This window comes from Galeopterus variegatus, unplaced genomic scaffold, assembly GCF_000696425.1.
Source record: "Galeopterus variegatus unplaced genomic scaffold, G_variegatus-3.0.2 Scaffold407, whole genome shotgun sequence".
Classification (NCBI taxonomy): Eukaryota; Metazoa; Chordata; class Mammalia; order Dermoptera; family Cynocephalidae; genus Galeopterus; species Galeopterus variegatus.
Genome location: NW_007726518.1, coordinates 274 through 6,600, shown reverse-complemented (window position 1 = coordinate 6,600; position 6,327 = coordinate 274). Strand labels below are relative to the sequence as shown.

The 6,327-nt window shown below is 35.5% G+C and overlaps 1 pseudogene; it reads left to right on the top strand.

Moving 5' to 3' along the window:
* The first annotated feature begins 2,063 nt into the window (after positions 1-2,063).
* On the top strand, positions 2,064-2,946 carry LOC103587020 (annotated as a pseudogene).
* The last annotated feature ends 3,381 nt before the right edge of the window (positions 2,947-6,327 follow it).

The following is a 6,327-nucleotide window of genomic DNA, read 5'->3' as shown; positions in this document are numbered from 1 at the left end:
AACATGAACAGACCAATAATAAGCAATGAAATTAAAGCAGAAATCAGCAGTCTCTCAACAAAGAAAAGCCCAGGACTGAATGACTTAACTGCTGAATTCTACCAAACCTTTTAAGAGGGATTAATACCAATTCCTTTAAGCTATTCTAAAAAATTGAAACAGAGACTATTCTTTAAAATTCAGTCTATGAGGCCAGCATCACCTTGATACCAAAAGCAGAGATACAAAAAACAAAAACAAAAACAACCCCCCCCGCCCAAATACAGGCCAATATCTCTGATGCACATAGATGCAAAAATCCTCAACAAAATATTAACAAACAGAATACAGCAACAAATCAAAAAATTTATATTTCGTGTTCAGGTGGGACTCATTCAAGGGATGCAAGGATGGTTCAACATATGCAAGTTAATAAATGTGATACACACATCAACAAAATCAAGGACAAAAACCACATGATTATCTCAATAGACAGAAAAAGCATTTGAGAAAATTCAACATCACTTCATGATGAAGACTCTCAGCAAATTAGGTATAGAAGTAAAATATCTCAACATGATGAAAGCCATATATGACAAACCCTTCACCAATATCATCCTTGAATGGGGAGAAGTTGAAAGTTTTTCCCTTAAGAACAGGAATAAGACAAGGGTGCCCAATCTCACCACTCCTATTTAACATAGTACTGGAAGTGCTAGCTAGAGCAATCAGGCAAGAGAAAGAAATAAAGGGCATCCAGATTGGAAAAGATGAAGTCGGATTGTCCCTGTTTTCACATTACATGATCATATGTATAGAAAAGCCTAAAGACTCTACAAAAAAACTGTTAGAGTTGATAAATAATTTCAGTAAAATTTCAGGATATGAAATCAACACCCCCAAATCAGTAGCATTTTAATACTCCAACAACAAACTAGCAGAAAAAGAAATTGAGAAAGCTAGCCCATTTACAATAGTCACCAAAAAAATAAATACCCAGAAATACAGTTAACAAAAGAGGTGAAAGATCTCTACAGTGAGAACTACAAGTCACTGCTGAAAGAAATTAAAGAGGACACAAAAAGATGGGAAGACATTCCATGCTCTTGGATTGGAAGGATTAACATTATGAAAATGTCCATACTACCCAATGTGATTTAATACAATTCCCATAGAAAAACCAATGGTATTCTTCACAGAAATAGAAAAAACAATCCTAACATTCATATGGAACAACAAAACACCCCAAATAGCCACAGTGGTCCTGAGCAAAAAAAAAATAAAAAATAAAATAAAGCTGGCAACATAACACTACCTGATTTCAAATTATACTACAAAGCTATAGTAACCAAAACAGCATGGTACTGTCATTAAAATAGACACACGGACCAATGGAACAGAATAGAAAACCGAGAAATCCACCCACATGCTTACAGCCAACTGATCTTTGACAAAGGCACTAATTACATACATTGGGGAAAAGACTGCCTCTTTAATAAAAGGCTCTGGGAAAACTGGGCATCCATACATAGAAGAATGAAACTAGACCACTACCTCTTGCCATATACCAAAATGAACTCAAAATGGATTAAAGAGTTAAATATAAGACCTGAAAGTATAGAACTCCTAAAAGAAAACATAGTGGAAAAACTTCAGGAAGTAGGACTGGGCAAAGACTTCATGAATATGACCCCCAAAGCACAGGAAATAAAAGGAAAAATAAAGAAATGGGGTTATATGAAACTAAAAAGCTTCTGCATAGCAAAAGAAACAATTAACAGAGCAAAAAGATAACCGAGAGTATGGGAGAAAATATTTGCAAATTGTGCATCTGACAAGGGATTAATATCTAGAATATAGAAAGAACTCAAACAACTTAACAGTATAGAACAAACAAACAATCTGATTTAAAAATGGACAAAGGAGCTGAATAGGGACATGAAATCATCATGTTAAAGGGATACCTCTACTCCCATGTTTACTGAAACTCTATTTATAATAGAAATAAATAAGTGGACTTCTTGGAGATTTGCCTGACAAGCAAGGAGACCCTTGGGTTTGGTTCTTGGACTTTCTTTGGCAGCATGGCCCCCAAATGCCAGTCTTCCCTTCCACCTCAAATGAAGAAATCAAGACCAACCAAGATCACCTCCTGTCCCAAGGTCAGAGGAGACATTAGCCTCCCTGCACTTCACAAAGAAAGAAAAAGAACAGCAAGTAGCAATTGAACATATTGATGAAGTACAAAATGAAATAGACAGACTTAATAAACAAGCCAGTGAAGAGATCTTGAAAGCAGAACAGAAATATAATAAATTCCGCCAACCATTTCTTCAGAAGAGGTCAGAATTGATCACCAAGATCCCAAGTTTTAGAGTAACAACATTCATCAACCATCTGCAAGTGTCTGCACTGCTTGGGGAGGAAGAAAAAGAGGTGCTGCATTATTTGACCAGAGTGGAAGTGACAGAATTTTAAGATATTAAATCAGGCTAAAGAATAAATATTTATTTTGATGGAAATCCTTACTTCGAAAATAAAGTTCTCTCCAAAGAATTTCATCTGAATGAGAGTGGTGATCCATCTTCAAAGTCCACTGAAATCAAATGGAAATCTGGAAAGGATTTGATGAAACATTCAAGTCAAACATAGAATAAAGCCAGCAGGAAGAGGCAGCATGAAGAACCAAAGAGCTTCTCTACCTGGTTGACTGACCATTCTGATGCAGGTGCAGATGAGTTAGGGGAAGTCATCAAAGATGACAGACATTTGGCCAAATCCATTACAGTACTAATTGGTTCCTGATATGGATGATGAAGAAGGGGAAGGAGAAGAAGATGAAGATGATGATGAAGAATAAGAAGGATTGGAAGATATTGATGAAAAGGGGATGAGGATGAAGGTGAAGAAGATGAAGATGATGAAAGGGAGGAAGGAGAGGAGGAGGAAGGAGAAGATGACTTATAGAACACCGATGGATTCCAACTTTACTTTTTTTTTTTTTTTTAAATACAGCAAGTTGCAGTCATTTTTTTTTCTTCCCTTTTTTTCCTCCTCGTGTGCTCAGTTGCCCTGTTCTTGAGGTCTCTTTTCTCTGCACCATGGTTCTCAACTTGTAGAGGGGAAATGCCTTGAGTAGAATACAATGGGAAAAGAATCTCTATTCCTCTCCGTTCCAAATTCATTTTTACCCCTTTCTGTCTCCACAAAAATTGTATGGAATTAACACCACCATGCTCTGTGGGAAAAAAGAAAAACCGTCTGCTCCCTTTGCTCTGCTGGAAGCTGGAAGGTGCTAGGCCCCTGTGTAGTAATGCATAGAATTCTAGCTTTTCCCCTCCTTTCTCTGTATATTGGGCTCAGAGATTATTCTGTGTCTCTATGTGAATATGGACAGTTAGCATTTACCAACATATATCTGTCTACTTTCTCGTTTAAAAAAACAAACAAAAGAACCCTTTAAAAAATGGGGTTATAGAAGGTCAGCAAAGGGTGGATTTGAGATGTTTGGGTGGGTTAAGTGGGCATTTTGTCAACATGGCTTCTCTTTTTGCATGTTTAATTGTGATGTTTAACGGACATCCTTGCAGTTTAAGATGACACTTTAAAAATAAAATTCTCTCCTAATGATGACTTGAGCCCTGCCACTCAGTGGGAGAATCAGCAGAACCTTATTTGGAATTGGCATTCTCTATTGTAATTTTGTTCCTGTTTATTTTTAAATTTTCTTTTTATTGCACTGGAAAGGAAAGATAATATTCAGTTTTAAACGTTAAACATGTACAAGTTGCTTTGTTACAATAAAACTAAGTATGTACACAAAAGGGAAAAAGAAATAAAAAAAAAAGAAGTGAAGCAAACCAGCCACAGAAAGAGAAATACCACGTGTCCTCAGTCATAAGTGAGAGCTAAAAAAATAAACAAATAAAAAAAGAAAGATACATACAGCAGTCACAGTAAGTTGTTGAATTTTCAAAAGGAGAGAGCTGAACTGAAGTTACCAGAGGTGGGAAAGGGGGAGAGGCAGAAGAAGGGGATCGGGGGTAAGGGAGGAATGGTAAAGGGCTGTGAAAATAAATTACATTGTGTAGTGTTGAATAAACTAATTATTTCGATTTCAGCATCACATATTACACACAGGTATTGATATTCAACGCTGTACCCCATAGCTATGTACAATCAAGTGTATTTCAAAAATAAAAAATAAAAATAAATTTTAAAAATGTACCATTACACTCAATAATTAAGTGTGATTATTATCTAATATGAAACAAGTAGGAAGATTTTCATTTCCTTATGAACAGTTGTTCCTTTTCCTTAACGGACTCTGAGTGTACTGACACTACTGTGAACTTCTTTCTCATTAGTAGTAAGACATTATGGAATAATGTTTTAATAACTTTGAACAATGGGCCCCACATTTCATTTTGCACTGGACTCCATAAATTATGTGGTTGGTTCTTGCTCTGCCATGTTCATATTTGTTCAAGATGACCAAATAATAGAGAAAAATAAGTGAAATAAGCCAGGCATAGAAAGAGAAATATTGCATGTCCTCACTTGTAAGTGGGAGTTAAAAAAAAAAAAAGAGGAAAGAAGAAAAGAAACAATCGCAATAATACATTGAACTTTCAGAAGGAGAGAATAGAAGTGGGACAGGGGGAGGTGAAGTGGGAGGGGGTCAGCAAGAAATTGGTTAATACACACAAGGAATGACCTATTTAATGATGAATAAGCTAATTATCCTGATTTAACCATCACAAATTGTACACAAGTGTTTTCTTTGCCTTCTTGTAAACAAGTATTGATAGCCAACTCTGTACCCAACAAATATGTATAATCAATTAAGTTTCAATAAAAAAAATAAGATGACTAACTAAGCACGATCACTATCAAAAATGAGGTCTGATTGTTAGTATTATTATATCTATTAATAATTGCTTTATTCATATTGGTCTCTAGAGGAAAATTTTTAAACTTCAACTCTCAGGTATTAAAGAAATATGTTCCTCTCAAAGACTGAAAAATAGTACCACCTGTATCACTATTTCAAATTAAATGTAACAGATAAAGGAACAAATAAGATTAAGTACCTGAAGTCCTCGAGATTATGTAGAAAATGAAAACACTGAGAGGCTCACTTTAGGCTCTAATGGGAATTTCTGTTCTGTTTCATCAGGCAACCAAACCATGAAGACTCTGATTCAAAGCTATAGACATGAATGAAATATGTTTTTCTTTGGAAAGTTTTTTCTTTTTTTGAGAGTCAAATAAGGAACAATAGATATCCTTTGTAGCTCAGCAACAGGTAAATATCATCTTACCAATAACAAAAATTAGCAACTTTCCCAAATAACCTAAAATTACTGACGGAAATAAAATACCTTGGGTGTGAGGAGAAACATTTTCTACAGGGTTGAGTCTTGGCCATGAAAATGGACATAATTTCTGGTTAAAAATTTATTTCCTGAAAGAGTAGATGTCTAATACCTGACATAAAGGTGACTCAGAATGTCACTATTTCCATTTTTGGTATCCAATGCACAAATCTTAGAAAAAGTTACATGTGCCAGTTAACAACTTTTCCCAACATGGTGAAAAAACAGTCCATTCAGTTAGGGCTTGCACTGCAGGCTCTGTTACTATCTTTACTCTGACCAGTTTTTGTGGGGCATAGCATAGTGTACCATTGGGTCCATTCAAATAATTTACCCCACTGTATATTCATAATACACAGAACCGTGCCACAGTAAGTTAAGAAATCTTACTACTCAAAGCAGCTGTAGGCTAAAACAATGTTGGGGCTTTCAGGAACAGGTATATTGGAGGTTTACAATGTGTGGGTGGAGTTGTGAGGCCTCTCATGCTGCTTTGTATACATCATCTAGAATTAAATGCTCCAGGCTTTGGATTTCTCTGTGCTTTCTTATCACCTAGAACTTTTCTCCTTGTACTCCTTGACTGGACTCCACTAAAGGAAATTTATCACATTCAAACTTAGTATCTATTTTCTAATTGGGCAAACCACCCAACAAATGTTTTGAAGAAAGAAAGAAAAAAAACCAGCAAGTGATTGATATACTATTTCTTCCTCATAAATCACTAAAGTGGACCCTTTGAGAGCACACAGACTGTGATGAAATGGGCTTAGGGAATCTCCTAAATAGAAGATTTCCTGTCATTTACCAGGCTTTAAAACGTCTTGTTAGAGGCAGCTATCAATGTGTCTTATCAGAAATTCTTGTCTACTTAAAAAAATTTATTAGTATCCAAGTTCCACGTTGTTTTGGTGTATTTTGAAAAACCACTAATGAAGTTTTTCCAAAGAAGAAGAGTTTAAAGATAAAA